The 23,216-nt window shown below is 38.6% G+C and overlaps 1 protein-coding gene across 6 annotated transcripts in view; it reads right to left on the bottom strand.

Moving 5' to 3' along the window:
- MPDZ (multiple PDZ domain crumbs cell polarity complex component) overlaps positions 1-23,216 on the bottom strand; it is a 160,073-nt gene extending 136,857 nt beyond the window's left edge. For 4 of the 6 annotated variants that reach the window (XM_032306254.1, XM_032306257.1, XM_032306259.1 and 1 more), the window contains exons 1-2: positions 23,110-23,216; positions 14,169-14,268 (exon numbers count right to left, since the gene is read on the bottom strand). The gene's annotated coding sequence lies outside the window, so the exon portion shown is untranslated. Of the gene's footprint in view, positions 1-14,168; positions 14,269-23,035; positions 23,058-23,109 lie in introns of those variants that run through there. The other 2 variants (XM_032306255.1, XM_032306256.1) reach the window with 2 other exon arrangements.

Raw genomic sequence — 23,216 nt, 5'->3', positions numbered from 1 at the left:
GGGTTAAAGCCTCTGCCTTCGGCTCAGGTAATGATCTCAGGGTCCTGGGATCGAGCCCCGCATCGGGCTCTCTGCTCAGCGGGGAGCCTGCTTCCTCCTCTCTCTCTCTCTGCCTGCCTCTCTGCCTACTTGTGATCTCTGTCAAATAAATGAAAATAAAAATCTTAAACAACAACAACAACAACAACAAAACCTGTTCCTTTCCATGCCCTATACCCCATCCTAAGGATTCAGCTCTAACTACAAAGAAACTCATCTGTAACCACAGACATTTTGATATGGGGAGATAGAGTCCACACGCGTTGAACTGCATGAATTCTCCTTCTCATCCCACCATCAACCTTCCCTCTTCAACCCCCTCAATACTGTGTGGAAACCGAAGGGTACCTGGGTGATAACTGTGGGTCATGGCCAATGGGTAAGATGTAAAGAAATTCCAATAAATCCCAAAAAATGCCAAGTTCTGAAGGCTGTTCTGGACAATTCAGGGTAGCTAGTGAAGATGATGAGTCAGAGGGACAGTAAAGAGAGGAAATGAGATGTGAACAACACTAATGCTGGGGCAGAAGCAAGGGTGGTAACAGCAAACATACAACAGCCACCACATCTTGTGCACTGCTTGAAACTTATGTTATCAAACTAAGGCCTTTAATCTTTACACAAGCCACTTACTTTATAAACAAGGAAACTGAGGCACTGAAAGAGGAAGCAACTTGCCCAAGGTCATACCACCAGTACATGATGGAGCCAGATGTGGACCCAGGCAGTTTGGCTCCTATTAACTTCTACAATATGCTGCCTCTCAACAGGAGGAAGATTCACCTTACTCTTCGCCTTCCTCTTCCAAGTTCAAAACTGTGCTGAGTTTACACTTCACAAGGAGAAACCAGAGAAACAAACGGACCAAAGTGCATGACGTCTGAAATGGACAGGTACAGACAACTTAACACAACCAACAATCCATACAAAGCTATCAACAACTCAGAACTAAGTATTTTAGAAATTATGGGTAGGTTAAGATCAGTAATAGTCACCATTTATATAATGCTCATATGTTTAAATAAATCACCCAAGATCTGAAGAAAAATCTCCAAGAAAAATAAGCCTCCTTACAGTAATATTCAAAGTACATTAAAAAAAAAAAAAGGCTGCAATATTTCAAGGTGCTAAATCCCTCAACACAGTGGAAACAGGCATATTCAAATAGCATCAAAAATTAGCTACTGTACACTAGACCCATCTTGTTACTGTCCATGTAATTCTGCCTTAGACACGTACTATGTGGGTATAACTGAAGCTATTAGAGCAGCCGTGACACTCAGAACTACAGGTTGTACACCGTAGGTGGCTCGGGGACCTCAGTGCCTATGAAGCACTACAGTCCTGGGCAAGGGCAGGCTGTGCACGACATCCTGGGACCAGGGACCCTGACCTGCATGCTCTTCACATTATCCTCCACTGCCTTGCATATTACTCTACCTTCCTGAGAAGGCAACAGATGAAGGGAGAGACTCAGGTCTTACTCAAGGTCACACAGCTAGTAAGCAGAGAACATAGAGTTGAATCCAACTCTGCCTGAATTCAAAGCCCACACTCACTCTATCACACACATTTTCCATATTATACTGCAAAAATCATATAGTGGACATACATTGTTGAATAAAGAAAAAAGACTGTGTAAGACAATGTGTTAAGTTGCTAGTATCTGTATAAAAGGGAAGGGAAATGTTTGTGCAAATGAATTAATATGTACATTTGTAAAAGAACAGACTATTTCTGTAAGTTTTCCAAAGACAGTAATAGTGTGTGTGGGGGGGGGGCTATGGGATACTAAGAGAAACTTATTCTGCACTGTATTTCTTTTGGGTTTTTTTTTTGCTTTTTTTTTTTTTTTAACTTTCTTAGAATTTATTTATTTATTTATCTATCTATCTGACAGAGGGAGAGAGAGAGTACCAAGTATGAGGAATGGAAAAGAGGGAGAGGACGAAGCAGGTTCCTCATGTGGGGCTCAATCCCAGGATCCTGAGATCATGACATGCCATACTTAGCAAATAGAAATACAGGAAACAGGAATACTTAACAAATGGAAATACAGAAATTTTCTATTAGCAAATAGAAAAACAGGAAATATAGGAAACTTAGCAAATAAAAATACAGGAAAATGAATTAATTTTTTAGTATAAGCACATCTTGTACAATTCTTGGGACATACTTATAACTAAACACTAATTTGCTGATTATCTGAATTTCAAATTCAACCAGGCATCCATTATTTTATATGGCAACCCTACTTATGTATATATATATTACCTTAGGGAAAAAATCAAATTTTAAAAATCATTTAAAATTTAAGGCCTTTATGCTTCTTGCAGAGCATTAACAACATTAATGTCATTAATAATGACAGAGTTTCCATGTCCTTTGCAAAGCTCTAAAGATTTTAGCTGTGACCAAATGACTGTCCAACAACTAGGTGATAACTGAAGTTTCAGGAGGGGATAAAAATCAAGTCAAATCTGGTTTTATTTAGAAACAGGAACTGATTAGTTGACTAATCGTACTTTTCAACAAGTTGTACTGGGAATGTGTGGGCACAGATTGTAGTAGTAAAGAATCAGTGCTTCAAACATAAAACAGATCATTCTGTCCAATGCAGATTATATGGCAACTAGCAAGTAAAAATATGTTTTCTGCTAAAAATAACACAGAAAGAGAAACTGTCCCAAATGCATAAAATTTTCTAGTTATCTTAACTCTAACTGTAAAAGAAGTACAAGTTTAGTTTTTGTGGGTTTTGTTTAGTTTTTATTTTAATTCCAGTTAATATACAGTGTTATATTAGTTTCAGGTATACAATCTAGTGATTCCACAATTCCACATATCACCCAGGACATGGGTACTCCTTAATTGCCATCATTTATTAACCCATCCCTGACCTCTACCCCTTTGTGAACCATTAGTTCATTCTCTATAATTAAGAGTGTGTTCCTTGATTTGTCTTTTTTCCCCCTTTGCCCCCTTGTTCTGTTTCTTAAATTCCACATGAGTGAAAGCATAGATATTTATTTCTCTATGACTTATCTCACTCAGCATTATACTCTCTAGCTCCATCCGTGCCATTGCAAATGCCAAGATTTCATTGTTTTATGGATGAAAAATAATCCATTGTATATAGATACCATATCTTTTTTATCCATTCATCAATCCACAGACACTTGTGCTGTTTCCATGCCTTGGCGACTATAAACAATGCTATTAAAAACAGCCGGGTGGATGTATCCCTTTAGAATCAGTGTTGTTTTGTTTTTGTTTTTTATTCTTTGGGTAAATACCCAGTACTGCCATTGTTGGATCATAAAGTTGTTCTATTTTTAACTTTCTGAGGAGACTCCATATCGTTTTCTGCAGTGGCTGGCTGCACAGTTTGCATTCCCACCAATCACACACAAGTGTTTTCTCCACATCATCGCCAACACCTGTTATTTCTTGTGTTGTTGATTTGAGCCATTCTGACAGGTGTGAGATTATATCTCATTATAGTTTTGAACTGCATTTCCCTGATGGGGAGTGATGATGAACATCTTTTCATGTGTCTTTTGGGCATCTGGATGTTTTCTTCAAAGAAATGTCTGTTCCTATGTTCTGCCCATTTTTAGTTGGATTCTTTGTTTTCTGGGTACTGAGTTCTATAAGTTCTTTATATATTTTGAATACTAACCCTTTTATCAGATGTCATTTACAAATGTCTTCCCATTCCACAGGTTGCCTTTTTATTTGTTGTTTCCTTCATTGTGCAGAAGCTCTTTATTTTGTTGAAGCCTCAATAGTTTTCTTTTGCTTTTGTTTTCCTTGCCTCAAGAGAGATCCAGAAAAAAGTGGCTATGGCCAAAAAGAGGTACCCCCTTTTTTTTTTTTTTAATTTATTTATTTTAGAGAGGGAGAGAGAGAGACACAGCAAGAGAGGAAATACAAGCAGGGGGAATGGGCAAGAGAAAAGCAGACTTCCCGCCGAGCAGGGAGCCGGATGCGGGGCTCCATCCCCAGGACTCTGGGATCATGACCTGAGCCAAAGGCAGACACTTAACGACTGGGCCACCCAGGCACCCCAAGAGATATACCTTTATTAAGTGAGTTTGCTGCAATGCTTTGTGGCTGGTCATCACTCAGCATCCATTTATTGCATTTTTTTAAGACTTTATTTATTTGACAGAGTGAGAGCATGAGTAGGTGGAGCGGTAAGCAGAAGGAGAGGGAGAAGCAGGCTCCCTGCTGAGCAGACAGTCCAATGCAGGGCTAGATCTCAGGACCCCAGGATCATGACCTGAGCCAAAGGCAGACATGTAACTAACTGAGCCACCCAAGTGCCCCTATTTACTGCATTTAAATTTAGCATCTGTCTCATTCACAGCTGCTGCAGCACTACCTGAAGTTAGATAAATGCAAGGCTATAGTCATTTGCAGGTAGTTTGTCATAACATAAATTGGCAATGAGAGTAAAACTTACATTTCTAATCATAAGTCACATTCTAGGGAAATGTTCACTATCCACCAATGTTAGTGCACTCATCCAAAAGAAGCCACTCCACTTCTTCTTAGTATCCGTTCTTTTGAACTTCTCCTTCATTTCTATAGGCTTGATCAAAAAGTATTCATGAACAAAATTATTTTCAAGCTCATATTTATGAATCTTTCTGAATCCTTTCAACAATAATAGAATTTCTTAATTCTTTTCTGTTCCCCAGAATGACAGAAAATTAAGTATCAAATAAACTTACCTTTCCAACATACTTGAAATACCAACTGATGGTTTTGTCCTTTTATAAAACAGAAAGAAAAATTACCTGTCCAAAGTAAAAAATGCTAAGGGGGCCAGAGGGTGAGAAAAGAACCAAATTTTGTTAGTTACTGATTCAGCAATACAGGGGGCACCTACATGACTGGCATGTTGTTGGGTGGTAGAATTAGAAAAATGAAGAAACAGTCTGGGAACTCATGGGCCAAGGAAACAGAAGAAAAAAGCAAGTAAGCAGACATTTAAAAACACAAATGACAGAAGCAGAGCACCAAACTCAAATTAAAGAGAAAGGGAAAGCTTCCTGGAGGCAAAGACCCCTGCACAGTGTCCTAAAGAACAGGTTAGAGTCACAGTGGGAATGATGAGCGCTCCCCATGTGGAGGCAAAAGCACACGGCTCCTTCTGAGCACTTCTTATTCCTGGATTGGGGCAGGAAAAGAGAAGAGTCAGAAGTGATAAAGCTAGAGATGTGTTTACAGGCTAAATTACTGAGGGCCCTGTATACCATTCTTAAAGAGTTTGGACATTTAATTTTGAAGTTTATTTTGGGGTAGTGTGACATGGTCAAACTTTGTTTTAGAAACATCAGTCTGGTAATGGTGTAGAAGACCTATAAAAACAAAAGAAACTGGAAATAAGAAGGCCAGGTAAGAGGCATTTTCAAAAACATTGTATTTGGAGACAGGGCTTTTAGGATGTACTTAAGGTTGAATGAGGTCACAAGGGAATGGTCCTCATCCAGTAGGACTGATGGTCTTATAAGGAGAGGAACAACTATCTATCCCTTCCTCCCTCCTCCTTCCACATGCAAGTACCAAAGAAAAGCCACGTAAGGCACAGTGAGATAGTGACCACAGATAAGCCAGGAAGAGAGTTTTCATCAGAAATCAAACCCTGCTAGACCTTGATGTTGGATTTTCGAGCCTCTAAAACTATGAGGAATTAAATTTCTGTTGTTTAAGACACCCAATCTGTGGTATATGTTATGGTAGACTAAACTAACTAATACAGATTTCAATCTTCCCACTGCCCTGCTCCAAAGAATGTGCTACTAAACACTATGCTGTCTCATTCTTTTCCAACCATAACCAGGAGAACAAGGGTTAGGCTTCTCAGTCAAAGGAAGACAATCTAAGTGCTGACCGGAAAGCTAGAACAAGGCTACACTCTGTCTCTTGGGAACTAAAGAAGAGAAACACTAGAGAATAAACCAAAGATAAGAGGAAGATAAGTAAAGGATGAAAGGCTAAGATAAGGCACAAGTCTGATTTATGAGACTACAGAACAAATCAGATGAGAGAGACAGAACACAGGTGACATTACAAGAGCAGCAGGTCTTCCTCTTGGGGAGATCCATCACCGCCAATGAGAGGTAAACAGAATAACTGGTCCCGAAGACACACAGTCACTGACATCCATTCTTACAGTGAACTCCATTTTGGCAGAGATAATTTGTAGGAAGCTCTTTATTCCATTCTATCACAGCCTGCTTGGGTATAACACCACACTACCACAACCCACATAAACCAATCCCTTCAAGCATTCTGCTATAGAAATACCCTTGGCTTCTTTAACTATTTCATTTGGACACTCTAGTTTGAATAAAGATCTGAGGCAGCTTACAGGCAAAGGTAAGTTTAATAAGAACACTGAAATAACTAAGAACCTTACAGGAGGGATAGTTACATCAGAAACACAAAGCATGGGGAAGCAGCTACTATGGCAGGTGAATAAAATACTATGAAGTATTCAGTTTCAATCAAAGCCCAAGAAAACCACTAGGTTCCAACCAAACAAAAGAAATCTGCTATTGAAAAGGCAAGTGAAATCTAATTGACAAGGTTTCATTCTATCGGTGAAACCACAGTAACTCTGAAAAACATTTATAAATAATTAAAATATTTCTAGCTAACAAATTACAGTCATAGGAGAATAGAAACACTTCCATTTCAAACTCCACTAGAAAAACAAGACAAATATACACATTTAAAATTTAAAGTAACACTTAAAAAAAAAAAAAAACAGAAATGGAACCTATAGTTTATAAACTAGGAAAAAAGAAGCAATCTAAAAGAGGCTAGGAACGGAGAAAAAAAGAAAAAAGGAAAAAATAAATCCAAACATCTGTGGTCACAATAAATATGAATGGGTTAGACTCACTTATTAAGAATAAATTTACAGTCCACATTTCAAAAATGCAGAGAGTGGCAGAATAGTTTGATATTGTTTACCTGTATTATAAAATAACAATATATCCTTACATATAAATATATATACACATATTTTCATCATATCCAACAATGAATTAAAAAGACACATTCTTGAAATCAATTACAGATAGTAGTTACTTTCAGACAGATGAAAATGGTAGTCTCAGATCAGAGAGGGATCTAAAGGGAGCTTAAGCTTTCTCCATTTTTTCTTAAGGAAACTGTAACTTTTAGAATGTTTTTAAAGTACATATGCAAAAAGTAAATGGGTTGAAATATTTATGGATAAAATGGTGAAATGTTTAAGATTTGCTTTGGGAAGAGGGCAGAAACAACAGGACTGGCCATGAACAAAAGGCTGTTAAAACTGAATGATGGATACATGAGGATTCTCTATAATAATAATTTATTTTAATATATACATTGTAAAATGTACATTTGAAATTTTTTCTAATAAAAATTAGAAAAATAATAGATGGCAGTAAACATGTGAAAATATTAATGTCTAATTATGCAGGATAGAACTAGAGATGATTATTTCCTTCTTCATAATTCACAATGTTTTTGAAATCCTACCATTCTTCCTCAGGGGAAAAAAAATTTCACCTCAAACTACGAAGTTACTTGGAAAAAAAAAATTTGCCACTGATAAATGTTGCCAGAAAAATAACTGATTCCAGCTAGATTATTTAACTGCAGCAAAAGGAAATAAAATATTATAAAAACATTTCTTCAAAAATTAATATCTCATAAGGAATTTTCATTTTAAAAACAAAGCTTTATTCAGATTTCCTGATGGCTACTCAGCTGCTAGTTTCACCAAGCAGTTTTAGGTAAGAGCCTTAGAAGCAAAAGCTTATCGCTCTGGATTAGCCAACTCTGTGTGAGAGAGAGAACAGCAGGGCAGGAAGTGATGGATGACTGTAGCTGTTCTACTTCTGAAAGTATATACAATAGAGACCAAAGTCCCCACATTGGGAAAAGATGGGTGAACCCAAGAAAGTGCACACAAATATAAATGCTTCAATTAAGAGAAAATGTATTTATCTTTCATACATATTCAAATGACAATTCAATATAATGAATAATCACATAATACATCTAACCTAATACTACAAATGAAGAAATGGCAAATTAATCCACAATTATGTAGACATATATAAATCAAATTCATTACTCTGACCACAAATCCACATACTCTAAACAAGTTTTGGTGAAAATAATATCTCATTCCCTTGCATAGTAATTTCCTAATAAGGAAAAGAAACCTGCAGGAAAATACAGGGGTACCTGAGTGACTCAGTTGGTTAAGTGTCTGGCTTCAGCTCAGGTCATGATCCCAGGGTCCTGGGATTAAACCCCGAATTGGGCTCTCTGTCCAGCAGAGAGTCTGCGTCTCCCTCTTCCTCTGTCTTCCACTCTGCCTACTTGTGCTCGCTCGCCCTCTCTCTGTGTCATATAAATAAAATCTCCAAAGAAATTGTTTTTAAAAAAGGAAAATACATAAAATGCAGAAGTTGGAATATTATTGGTATACTTACACAATAATATATTTATACTAACAAACATGTTCATTGAACTTATTTTTGTATTGAAAGCTACTCCCTTTTATTTTCAAGACTGTTGGCCAGAGGTAGAGGGTTCACTATCCTTTCAAAAAGTATGTGTGTTTTATCCTTAACTGCAGATTCCCTAAAGCACAGAGATACTTATTTGATAAAGAGGCTTACCAGATTCATAACCACTTCCAGAATTACACACTTAAATTATATTTTGTGACACTTTTAAGTTAATCTCTCCTATTTATTGCTCACGCTCAGGTATGAAATAAATGTTATTGTTAAAAGGAACAACAAAAAACATGCAGCTCACAGACACACTAAAGCTCACGGAGGTGTGGTTACATAACAAATCACCAGTGTGTCTGGGATGAGAACCTTAGGCTGTTACCTATTACTCAACTGATTATCTGAAAGGCTGAACTTTCTTTTTAAATATATTAGATAAATCAATTCTGCTTGCAGTCTACTGTATTAAATTTACTTCCTTTCTCCTTACCCTCCCACATAAGGTTTTAAAAAAACAACCAACACACACACACACACACACACACACACACAATGGACTCCACAATACCTTCTCTCTGGGTGCCCTTTTTTACATATTTTCCACCCATAATGTTCTCTCTTAATACATCCCTGTAATGACAGGAGCCCTCCTCCCAAATTGTTAACTCACACCAAACACGGGGACTCAGGGAAAAGATTCAGATGCTTCCGAAAATGCACATTTAGCTGCTTCTGTTCTCTTGTTCCCTAGCTAAACTCAGAGGAATTTAGATTGCTGGGCAGTTTGCCACTGTTTGCTACCACATTTTCAGTGTTAAGGACCAAGATGCAACAGGCCAGCATATTTCTTGGATAGAACCAGGCAGCAGGATTCCTCCAAGGGCTGCCCTTGCAGGGGAACAACAATGGGTTGGCATCAGACTCCAGAGGAAGCTGCTGCCCATAAGCACTCACTCCAATCATGTAATTTTCTTGAGGGAAACCAAAAATGCACAGAAGGATTAACTTAGTGCCACAGAATTCTCAGGTGCAACTCCTATGCTGGCAATAAATTCTCCAGAGAAATAACTTCAGGCTCCTGCCTCTTGCCCTTTTGCCTGCCTAGAATGAGGCAACTCTCCAGTGGCCCTGAGGCAAACTGTATCCTTGGTGTTTAGAAATACCATGGATATGCAAAGCATCCCCACGGACCCTGAAACATGGCCAGCAGCTGCTGTTAGGACTTATCAACTAGAGGAGGAGGTGACCGTACAGGAGATATCTGTCATTTCTCAGCTGCCCTCTCAGAGACAGGACTTTCATTGAGTTTGTGAGATTTCAATGATGATACTGAGGCAGGACAATACGTGGCTTTGTCAACTGTGACTGAACAATTCCTCAGAGTAAAGCCCTGAAGAACAGTATACAAACAACCTTTTCAATACATACAAATGGTGGAAACGGGGGGTGGGGAGGGCAGACACAACAGGACACACAGAATATTATAACCTTGTTGCTGTTTCCACTTATCTCCCCAGCCAACTACTTCAAGTTCATGCCCTTCACCCAAGATCCACTTTCTAGGGCTTTTCCAAACTTTTCAAATAACTCTACTTCTGCCATTTCCCCATTATTGTTCCTAATTGTTTCTTCTGTTTTGGAATCTTTTCTATAAAAATTATGAGGACTGTCATCTATCATATTGTCTACTTGGCTGTTACAGAGCTTTAAGTACTATACATAATTAGATATTTGTATCCCTCCCCATCAATCAGTGCCTCCTAAATTCAGTTTGTGGCCCTCCAGAATTCCCTTGGCTGAATTTCGATAGGAATAGAGATAAAGATTACAAACTTCACTCAGAAAAGAGCAGGCTCAAGTTTCTGATAGGAAATCCTCTGGGAAGAGAATAGTATATTGCAGTGATACTTAATGTGGCTGCTTTTCTCCCCAATGCTCCGGTGACCAGTAGTCTGCACCCCCATGTTGGTTTGCTTGCCAGCTCCTTGCACAAAGAAGTATCATGTGTGTACTGAGAAGGGCTGGTGAAAGATCATGCTTTCTCTGAGCCCATTTATGCATTCTTTTCAAGGAGCAATTCAAAACCTCAAATTTAGCTGCAAGAAGAAATCAATCCATTTCCTGCAACTATTAATGCTTTATAATTTCAAATATCTTATTTGAAGATGTAAGAAAATTTCGTGAGTTTTTACTCTTCCTATAACATAACTTGCTAACACTACATTTTTATGGATGTGGAAATAGAAGGTCAAAGAGATTACTAACTTCCTCAAGGTCACATAACTCAGACTTTTATTAAGCAATCATATTTCTATAGCCATTATTATGTGGGGGTACTTAAAAGTCTATGTAATAAAACATTAACAACTATCTGAAAGTATCAGCCAAAAGTAATCTAATTCAGCTACAAGAGGATTTGGTGACAGAGAAGAAGGAAGAAATAACAGGCTTAAAAGCCTTATTCAATCAGATTGATGCCTGTTACTAGATTCCCTGAGTAACAAACTATTTAATTTTCCATGCCATTTTGCTGATTAAAAAAAAAAATCAACTTTATTCCTCAGATATAAATTGACCATCAAATATTCCCTTCAAGAGACAAAGTTTCCAAACATATTCACCACTGATGTCTAAAATCTAAGCTTCATTGTAATTGACAAATTAAAGCAATAATTTGTTATTTGGGGCTTTAAAAAATGCTATTCAGTGAAAGTAGTAATAAAACTGCGTATAAGAATTGATTGTCACTGCATCTACTATAACAGTAATTCTTCCATGGACTTAAATAGTCTCCATGAGTGACTTTTTTTAGGCAATGAACTAGCATATTTTCACTGTATGAAATTAAACCATTTATGAAATAGCTTTCCTATATCCTTGTCTTCTTAAATAGAGCATATACACTTCACACATATGCCTTTCCTTTAATCCTGCCAAGAGATTCGTATTAGATACACACATTTTTAAATAAGAAAATTGAGGATCAAAAAGATAAAGTGTTTCCCCCCACATTACAAAGCTTGTCAGCAATAGAGTTATTACTTAAAGTCAACCCATTTCTGACTGATAGCAAAACCAAGACCTTTCTGCTACATAGCTCTGTGCTCTAATACTACTATTACAGGTAAGAAAATAGTTATTTACCTTCAGATTACATAGCCCCAGGAACATATCTTTTAGAGTTCCTAGACTATCTCATAAAGCTCACTTTAAAAACAAACAAACAAATTTTACTAATTGTGAGATCCTGAGCTGCTATTATAAAGTGAGCATTAACAATAACATGCAAAACACCCACAAATATTAAGCATACCAAGAACTATTACTATTGGTATTTTGTCTTCTAATAGTGTCTGGACATCAATCTCTCCATTTTGCTATTTCCAATTTGCCATCAGATTAATCAAGTTTATTAAATGAGTAAATCCTCAACACAAATGAAAACTGATCATTTCTGAATTGGGACTTGCAAAGTGCAGTAAAGAAAGTATATAGCTTTTAGGACATTTATCTTCCCATTGCTGAAAACTATATGCACTTTTTGTGCTACTGAATACCCAAAATCACCCCCTACAATACTTCAAAGGAGTAGAAATGAATCCAAATGTTGCAAAGTCTTAGAAGTCAGCTTAGTCAAAGAACTGACAGTTAAAAGAGTATTGTGTTATCTACCAGAAAACACAGAGGGAGAGAGCTGGTTTGATGTATGGCAAGACACAGATAAACACACAGAGCAGGAAAGGAAGAAAAAATAATGCGGTGAGGAAGCTGAAATGGAAAAGAGATAGAAAAGAAGGAGGGGCAGCAAGATCACTTACAAAACTTTCAGAAATGTTCTGAACCTTCACCAGCCTAAGAAGAGGTAGAGCAGGATGTTTTTTGTTTTTGTTTTAAAGATTTTATTTATTTATTTGAGAGACAGAAAGAGAGAATGAGAATGAGAGAGAGAGGGGAGAGGTCAGAGGAAGAAGCAGACTCCCCGCTGAGTAGGGATTCCCAATGCGGTACTTGATCCCAGACTCCAGGATCATGACCTGAGCCGAAGGCAGTTGGTTAACCAAATGAGCCACCCAGGCGCCCAGAGCAGGGTGTTTACTGGGATCATAGAAGCAAAGGAAGAACTGAGTCATTTCCCCCACCAAAATGAAATCTGATCTCAAAGGAAGACTTTCAACTCTATCTTTGTCACCCACTAAGCAGACAAACACAGTAAAGATCATTAAGTCTGAGTCACTTTCAGTTGTCAAAATTCGTAAGATAAAGTATGTGTTAAGTATGTAGAAAGTGAAAGTGCTGTGGGAGCATTAGGCAGTATTAACAGCAGTATTAGCATCAGAATGGCGAACCCACAATGTTTCCTAATTTTAAGAAAATCAATAGCAAAAAAAGACTATATAAATACATAGCATTGTATTCAGCAAGTTTTAACTGCACACTTATATTCCCCTAAGCAGATTTAGCATTAAATACTTGCCCAGGATCCTTCTATTCTCACTCAAATCAATAGGCACTTTCACATCTAATTTTGTATTCATAGTTTTGTTACTTTTTTTTATTTAAGAGGCCCATAGCAAATTCTACAAATTTTAGGTTCCCCAAAGTCTGTATCTACCTCTATCACTGAAGCATATGGTAGAGCTGAATATGGACAGGTAACTAACTTTCGAGCTCTCAACTTAGTGGAAAACAGTTAAATTATTACACTGCAATGTGATATTCTTAATTCTATGAGAGAACAGAGAAATCCAGTGCTGTCAGCATGCATCAGAAAGAATTGGGAGGTGTGACATGAGAATTGTCCCTAAGGACACACAACCTAGGAGTGTATGGGAGACAGCCAGGAACGGGAAAGTCATGTCTTGCTGAGGGAAGGACATCTGCTAAGGAAATGTCATCATAAAGAAACCAGAGAATTTAAACAACAGGGATCCTATAGCACTGTGCTACCAAACTAAACAGTAGCCAGGAAAGCCAAGGCTCTGGCCTACTCAGACGCTTGTACTGCTCGCATAGCAGTGCATGTGGAATGGGTCGGGGGGACAGGCGGCAACTGAAATTCCTTTTCTGGAGAAATGATCTTGGTAATAGGGTAAATAATTCATGAAAAAGAGAAAGAACTATGATAGTGTAATCAGATGTTAGGCTGTTGAAGCAAGCCAATTGAAAAATAATATAAGCCAAGATTAAGGCAGATACCAGGAAAACAAAGAAATATACACACATTCATCAGAGGGAATCTAAAAAATTCAATGACCTCTAGATGCGTGCTAGGGGCAAGCAGAATGAGTGAGTAACACCAATGGAGTTGACTTTCAATGGTTCTAATGTGGGAAACTAAGAAATATTGGGACATTGTCAGCTTAAAGAGCAGAAAGATGTCTTCTGTCTTTAGAGGCATGGGTAAAAATGCATTCCTTGTGAACATATCCAGTTTGAAATGTTTCTAGAAAATAGGAAATATTAAAATTTAAGTTCCATGGGGGTAGGGATTTTTGTTGTTTTATTTTGTTTGGTGATAGTAATGGTCCCTTTTTCTCCCAGGGCTAAGTCCCCAGAACCAGAAATAGTGGCTGGGTCAGATAAGGCACTCACCAAATAACCTGCTGAAAGAAGGAATCAACTGCATCTGCGCATCTGAGGACAAAAGAACGTGAAGCACCTAAGAGTAGGCAATCACCGGCATCTAGGTGTGCTGAAAATAAAGAAAGGAGATTAATCAGAAAGAACGTATGGACTGCCGAGAAGGGAGAAACGAAGTTGGAACCCTGGAGAGCATGAACATTTTAAAATATAATGCAATACATAAGAGTTATTTTAGGGCTAAAAATCAAGAAGTAAATCCCTTGAGGGTGCAAAGAGGGTGTAAGAAGGAAGGAAGAAAGGAAGGAAGGACAGACTGACTTATCCTTCATGCTTGATCTCTCTAAGTACCATATTCATAATGCACCCACTACAGCCAACATTCTAGGCAATGTTATTTCTGATACTGATACCAAATAAAGCTTAATTTGACATCATTTTGGTTCCTAGACCAATGTGAAAACAGAGTACTTATGGAAGACAACCTTGATAAGGTGAAATCAAAACCAGAGAGATCAAAATACCTTTTTTTTCTTTTAATAGACTCCACACACAATGTGGGGCTCAAACTCACAACCATGAGATCAAGAGTCATATGCTCTACCACTAAGCTAGCCAGGGGCCCTGAAATCAAAATATCTTAGCTAGACAACAAACAATCATCTATAAAGTAAATTAAAAATCCCTGCATAATCAAAGCCAAGATGAAATAAAGTCTATATATAGGGAGAAGAATATATCTAAAATATATATAAAATCAGCCATGATCCTCTCTTATTCATCTCCATACTAAACCAAAACAAATTCACCTTTGGATCTGCTGTTAATTGAATATGCATACACTCAAGAAGAAAATAAAATTTGTTCACAATTATAAAAGCAATGTTTTACATAATCTGTACTAAAGAACTGCGAGAGAGAACCTTGTACTCCTCTGACCGCCAAGAGATATCCCTGTCTAAATCATCAGATAAGCTTGTCAGTCAGTGATAGTCTATGTTCCTGAGAATACACAGAGGAAAGTAAGCAAAACAGATGACAATTTACATCTTGCTGGCAAGATTCCAAGTAGTATAGACAAGGGGAAATTATATAAAGGAATCCAAATTCTTATGAACCTATCCAAACATGAACCTTAGCCATATAAGATAAATAAACACAGACCAATTCAATTCCCTAATTACTAATTCACAGATAATTGTAATAGGCTACACTACTTAGTTACCACATTAATTCCATAGGACTCACTAGGGCCATCTCTGACAACTGGCATTTTCTCTCTGAAAACATTTTAAGAGGTCTTATTTTCTTTCAATAAACATGACTATTTGCTTCTTAATTAACTCTTCTACAACTTAACTACATTCACTAACTGATTTTACCATGGTAATCAAAAGACTAACTGCTAATATTAAGATTATATACCAACTTTTACTTTTGTAATAATCCAGAGACCGCATCTGCCTTAACTGATGTTGTTTGGGTTGGTTTTTGATCTTTTTTATTTTTGCCACTTAATTTCAATTAAGTCATTAGAAAGTAGAGACAATCACCTAAGTGTCTGGCCCAAAATATCTGAGTGAAGCCCACAAAAACGTGTTTTCACAACATGATGATCATCTTTTCTCCAATTCTTTTTATGTCTGACCATCTTAGGTGTAACAGATCCTGAATGGCAATTATTTGGAAATTCAGGCATCAAATTACAACTTAATTATCATATTTACTATATGATTATCACATAAATTTGTTACAAGAAGTGACATACAAATCTATCAAAAACTATAAAAAATATGCAAGTAAGAGAATTAGCCAAGCAGTCTTAAAGCTGTGAGCTCAATACTGACTTCACAAGGTAGGATACAAAAATTTACAGAAAGCCTCAACACTCACATAACCATTTTTTTGTTTGTTTGGTTGGTTTGGTTTTTACATAATCATCTGACATCTTTAAAGATTAGGAAGCTTTAAATCTCTATTTCACATTTTTTAGTTTTTTAAAAAAATTATATATGATTTACATATTTTAAAACTTCAAGTAACCCTTACATAAGGTTTTACACCAAAGTCAAAACCAAGTTGAAACTGAGAACAAATACAAGACAATGGCCAAAATGCAAGAGAATTCTAAACTACTGAAAAAAAAAGCAAAAAAACAAACAAAAACCTCTGAATGGTATATTCATTCAGTCCAATGAATTAGCACTCAGAAATAAATAATATTAAACTATGAATAGAAGCAACATAGATGAGTCCCAAAATATAGAGTAAAAGAAGTCAGATAAAAATGAGAGAATAATCCCGTATGATTTCATTTATTTAAAAGCCTAGAGAACACAAATTAGTCTGTCCTGACAGAAAGATCAGTGGTTCCTTGGAAACAGGAGATGGGTAGGTAGGGGAGACAGGAAAGTATCACAAATGGTCATTAGGAAACTTTTAAGGGTGATGAAAATGTTTACTATCTTGATAATGGGAATAGTTACAACTATGTAACCATTCAACAAACTGTGTACTTTCAATATATGCAGTTAATCGTATGTCAATTATAAATTACACATCAATAAAATAAATGATCCCTCTCTCCTTCCTGAGAAAAGGGTGGGGTCTGAAAGTCCTTAGTTTAACACCTAAAAGATGTTCACTGAACTTCACAGAGCAGGTCAGGGATCAATATTCCTGGCCTCTGAGCTGCTGCTTCTTTGATTTTCCTACAGCCATAAAACATCTAAAAATACCCTGTGATTTAACCTAATATAATATATACATTCAGCAGATTCTATCAGAACAAAAAGGCATTCTCATGTTGTGTTTTTCTAAAAGGTAATAGAGTGACTATGTTTACTACTTCCAGGAAAGACACCAATGTGGTGGGAAAGGGGGTGGGGCACACAAAACTCCACTAAGTCCTACAGTTGAGGCTCCTCCAGTCCTACAGTAAGAAGGAAATAAATGCTGCCCAGAGGCAGACTTCATGCCTAACTTATTAAAATGAACTATCCTTGGAAGAATGGGGATAGTGAAGAAGGGGAACACCTAATCTAGAGCTTCACGAACTTTACACAGCAACAACAAACTTAGAGAAACAGGACCAGTGAAGGGGCCTGGTAAAGTTAAGGGAAGCTGGGCATACCTTGTCAAGATCGGGGGGATCCTTTTAAACCACAGAATAACCTTTAATCTTTCGGATTCTGTCATCACAGTTTTGTTGGGTCTGTGAAGTCTTAAGAGCACAGAATGAGAGATTCCCATGACCATTTTCTACAGCCAGTTCCCCAAAGCAAGGCATGATAGGTGCCAACCAATTACATAATGTGAAGTTATTCCAAAATTAACTGTAGGACTGTGTAACATTAACTTTCAAGCAGAGATCAAAATTAAATAATTGATTCTCCACTGGCGTCCTTGGTGCCACGTTATAGTTAGCCATATTACGTCTCCTCAAGAGTCAACAGACATTGGTTCACAGAAATGGTATCTACATATGGATGTTTAATAATCTCAGATCATATTGTCTTCACTGAGAAAAAGAGCAATCAGTGAAATCTATTGATCCACAGTGCTATTTATTCATATGTATTATGAGGGGGACGATATATGGGTGAGTGACTCAAAGGCATGTTTTTTGCTTCTTTGCACTTGTCCACCTCTTCCATATTTTAAAAAAAATGTGTTACTTTTATTAATAAACAAGTTAGTAAGGAAATAACTATCTTTTGTATTTTACCATGTAGTTTTAAAATATAAATAATAAATGGTAATGTATCCCAAAACATACTCAAATTATCAACACTAAATTATCAACACACCTAAATAGGTTTTTCCTAATTTTCTGTAGCTAATGTCTCTGTTTTTCTTCTAAGTTTCCTTTTTCACTTTCCCCTCATGCATTTATTTATAGCACCTTAGAGCTGAAGATAGAATTCTTTACAAGAAAATAACAATGGATATTGTTTTCTAAGGCATAAATAAAACTAAAAGAAGAATAAAAATCAGAATTCCCTACACTCAACAAATTTAACCACCACAAACAAGAAAAAATAATCAAAAATTTAAGTTTCAATTTACTTTTTTTTTTTAACTCAGCAGGCCATAGTTGGAAAAACTGCACAAACATTTCTCTAACTCATCTAATCTGAACACCTAAAGAAATTTTTGTTATAGATACAATATAAATTACTTATTTAACCTTAATTTTTTCTAAAAAGAAGAAATTTATGGGGAAAAAAATGATTACGTGAACTACTTGCCCACAAAACATGCAAAGTTTATACAGTTTTCTGGTCAATGTAATTTAAAGAATAGCTTTGCTGTTTTAATCAGATTCCAGAAGTGTCACGAAATGTTTACAAACATTAACATTTCCAAATTTAATGTTTTACTGAATTTTTAAATAGAGGAAATAGCTTTAAAAATTAATGCACTTATGAAACACTTAAAAAGGAAAACTAACATAACGCTCTGTCCATAAAAAGCAAGGTCCGGTTTCTCAGTGAAAACCAGGAAAAGAAAACAAGAGGCTTCAGGCCAAAAATAAAGAATCTTTTTCCTCAAACAGCAGTTTCTCTTTCTTCCCAAACATCAAATTACCACAATAATGCTTGGACTAACACAAAAGCTTCCTACATGACCTCCCTCCCTTACCCCACACCAGTTCATGCTTCAAGTTCTCTACCTAGGTCTTTAAGAACCTTGTTATGGGCTGAATTGTGTCCTCCTCCTTACCTCCCCAAAATATATAGGTTAAGGTCCTAACCCCTATACCTGTATTTGGAGACAGGGTCTTTAAAGAGATAATTAGGGTTAAATGAGATCACTGGGACTCCCATAGTCCAATAGAACTGGGAGACACAGGGAGAAGATGGCCATCTACAAATTGCCAGCAAGCAATCCTATGTTGATCTCTAACTTCTTTGAAATTGTACAACTTATACTATGTGTAAGACTTTCTTATTCTTTCCTTCGTGTGATTATCTTTTTTTCAACCACGACAGTAAGCTTCTAGAGCAATATCATGTTCTCCCTAGTGCTTAAACCAATGCAACATATCTCTAATCCATCTATTATTATCTACTAAACAAACAACTACCTCAGATCTTCTCAGAAAATATTTCATAGGAAGGCAATAGATTATTTAAGTAGAAGTAGTTCTTCATCTCCTTATTTGCCCACACAGAACCCCACTATAATTATTTAATCATAGTATATCAACTTTACCATACTAACCATCACTTCCCAACTGTGTTTATATAGATGCCCTCTTACACATGACACTATTTCACAAGAGAAAATAATACCTTTCTTGTTATAAATATGGGGTTGGTAATACACATAACAATGTAACTATATCAAACGATTTCCTACTTTAGGCCAAATGTATTTTAAAATCACATACAACTGCTTGGGAAATATAATAATGATAAAATATATCATCATTCATATGTTCCATCAAGCAGTCCTGAACTCCATAGGAAGTTTTCTGCTTCTTTACTTCCAAGTATAGAATTTTCTCTGGCAGATATGTTGTTTGCTCCAGCATATGGGGACATTTCCAGTCCAATAAATCAACTTTACTGCAAGACATTTTATGAAATTCACAAAGTACTTTGTACGTATCACTAAAAACAAAATGGAGCCAACCTGCAATTCAACCTAAGGGAGTCAAATCTATGATGTCAGACTTGGGAAGTAATCTGAAGAAAAGCATCTGCCTTTAACTCAGGGCAGTTATCTTCCTGGCAATTCACTGTTGCATGCCAACTTCTAAGTCCCTTAATCTTAATTCTAGGCACTGGGTCCACTTCGTTTGCAAAGCAGAGAGCCTCCACACCATAGCAGCTAAAGGCTAAAAGCTTGCATCAAAGCAAAATTACATTTCAAGAATTTCCACAAATCTGAGCACCCCCCATTTGCAGAGATAGAGTTAACTCTGGGGACAGCCTTCACTCTTTCATGATATATGTGCATTTAAAAGGTATCTGAAATACAAAGAAGTCTTTAAGGGTCAAGAAGGACAGTGTATATGTGATAGGAATTTGGAGCACATAAAAACTGTGACTGACATCTTGCTCTGCCTGAGCCACAAGCAACAGGCTTAGGCGATAAAAGGAGTGTCATAAAGTGAGAAAGAAAACCAGAAATGAGAGGGGAAATGAAAAGAAGACATACCAATGGGAGCTAAAGAAAGAAAAGGAACATATCCTAGAGGCATGTACACATATGATCAATCTCAGTAATATTTGAGAATAAACTTCATCATTTTTTTGTTTTAGCAAAGGTTTAGTAAGAGGAGTGGTTAAGAGTCAAGCTCCCCCACAAACTAACTTTGCCTCAAGCAGTAACTTCCCTGCAAAAAGGAATCCATGACATCCCCTAACCCCAGTTGCTCTTTACCTAAATAAATAAAACCATAATTCTCAAAGCTACTCAGGTAACAGGGCAAGAAGTCACTATAACTCACTGCAGAATACCCTAAAATTTGGCTATCTATATTAAATTTAATTAAACATGTAATTTTTGCCAATCAGAAAACCCACTTAATCCTAGATTCTGACAAAGAAAAATACCAAAAGGTTAAGAAATATTTTTGAGAGTGAAAGTTGTAAATGAGAAAATCCAATACATTAACTTAACTTGTCTACCTATTGGGGAAAAGTCAGCCAGTTCAGGGACACCAGAAACAGAGAGTGAAAGGCAATGAAATTAAACAAAGCACCCATCACAGGAGGGGGCATTTAACCAATACTTTAAAAAAAAAAATGTTATTTATTTGAGAGAGAGAGAAAAGGGGAGGAAGAGAGAGAGCGCACACAAGTACGCAGAGGCACAGGGAGAGGGGAAGAGAAGCAAGCTCCCTCTGAGCAGAGGGTCTGACCCCAGGCTGGGTTCCACCACCCTGGGATCAAAACCAGGCACCCTAAGCAATACTTTCAAAGCCTGCTCTAGGTTTGCAAGTTTTTCTGTAAAGAGTAAGAGAGTAACATTCCATACTTTGATGCTATACATTCATGTCTCAACCATGCAACCACTCAACTCTTCTACTGCTATTGTGGAAGCAAACAAAGACAGTAAGAATCCGCCATACACAATAGGAATGAGTGTGACTGTGTGCCAATAAAACTTTATTTATGCACACAGATTTGATTTTCATATAATTTTCACATGCCATGGTATATTCTTTTGACATTTTCACCATATAAAAATGTACAAACCACTTCTAACTCCTACAGTTTAAGGGAAAAACAGGCTGCTTCTGGCCAATTTGGCCAATGGCCTTCAAGTTCAGAGACCTCCGCTTTCAAAGATCTTAAATGAACTGAGCAAGGATAGAGTCCCATCTAGATAGATCCGCCCACTTATAAAATAACTCAATAGCTAGTAAGAAATCTGGGCATCCCAGACAAGATTATCTCCACCACCCTCTAAACCCTCTCATCCCCTCCTTCAGGCAAGGGCACAGGTGCATCCATCCAGAACTTTACATTGTATAAGAAGCTCAGACCTAGGAAACTGAAGTTTTGTTGTCATTGTTGTTTTCTGTTTACCTAAATTCTACCAGGTGCTAAAGTGTATATTAGATACGGTTGATTGAACCCTTTAAAAAAGTTCATTTTAATCACATATACCCAAAGTCAGCATGTATCCCCAAGCTGCAAACCATCACCTCCTTAGTTTTTCAGTCGTGTTTTGTTTTTTTTTTAATTCTGTTAAATGAGGAATGTCTACAGAAACACAAAAGGGATGTTTACACTACAGCTATCCACCAAAGCTGGGCGACAGCATCTAGACCCTTCTCAGATTCTTCCCCTCCGGACATCAAACGAACATGGTGAGTATTCTTTCTAGGCTGAAGTCATGGTCCTTTTATCTGATGCTACCTAAGAAACACTAGCTGCCACCCGCACCCGCACCCGCCTCCTCCCCACACGCAGCGCCCACGCTCGGGTTCTTCGCCAGCTGAGCAAGCTCTGCAAGCCCCACCCGCGGAGACCGATGGAGACGTCCAGCCGCCCCCGACTCGGCCCTGGCCACTGCGCAGCGGCGTCCACCCGTCCCCCCACCCCCGGCTGTCGCCCGGCCCCTCCTACGTTAGGCAGTCCCAGCTTGAATTTCCATGTGATCTGCGGTAAAGAACAGCCCGGCCTTTGTGCCTCTGCAAAGAACGCAAGCAAAAATTTACACCATCACCACCCCCGACACACACACACAACTCCCAAGACACAAAGCGTCTCCCGAACAGCGCTTCCCGAGGAACATCCGGCATCCTCCGGCTGCGAATCGCAGACAAAGACGCCCCATTGGCGCGGGGTAGTTGAAGAGGGTGGCTCGAGCCCACTGCTCCCACCATGGGGGACAGCGGATGAAAGGGCACAAGCGCCGCAGGGGATGGGGGCGGGTACCAATTAGCGGCGCGCTGGGGGTCCGGCAGACGAGGCTAGAGACGCCAGTCGGGGAAGCTTTCTCCCCCGACCTATGCGCCCGGCACCGCGTAACCGTGGAGGGGGCGTCCGGCCCGGGGCGCGGCCACACCAGCGGCGAGCAACAGGCTCCTGAGTCCCGGAGCGCCTGGCCGCGCGCCAGGCCCGCGGTTCCTCTCCCCAGCACCATCCCAAGGCCCCTCCGGGTGAAGAGAAAGAAAAAAAAACTTTTAAACCCTTTAGAGTAAGCAAGGGCAAAGGGGCGGGGGGTGGGGGTGTCGAAAGGACTGGGACTAGCGCTCGGTGGCCATGCAAGTAGCATGGAAACTTCCAGATTCCATCCTCTCAAAGAGCCGGAGGAGCAGCGGCTTCCCGGTACCGCCCGGCCGCGCGGGGTGGGGCGAACGCACCCCGCCCGCCCGCCCGCCTGCCCCGCGCGCCGAGCCCCCAGCGTCCGCGCACCTTCCCGGCCGGCGCGCGCTCAGAGCGCGGGGGCGCGCTCCGGCCTCCAGAGCCCGGGCCTCGGCGCCGCTTACCCGGCTAGCGGCTGCCGCCCCGGGCGGGAGCGCAGAGCGGGAGGAGGGCTGGGGAGCCGGGGTCGCCGGGGACTCGGGAGCCTCGCCTCGCTCCCGCTCGCCCTCTT

The sequence above is a fragment of the Mustela erminea genome, chromosome 12 (assembly GCF_009829155.1).
Source record: "Mustela erminea isolate mMusErm1 chromosome 12, mMusErm1.Pri, whole genome shotgun sequence".
NCBI lineage: Eukaryota > Metazoa > Chordata > Mammalia > Carnivora > Mustelidae > Mustela > Mustela erminea.
Note: the sequence above shows the minus strand (reverse complement) of the source record. Positions and strands in the feature narration are given on the sequence as shown.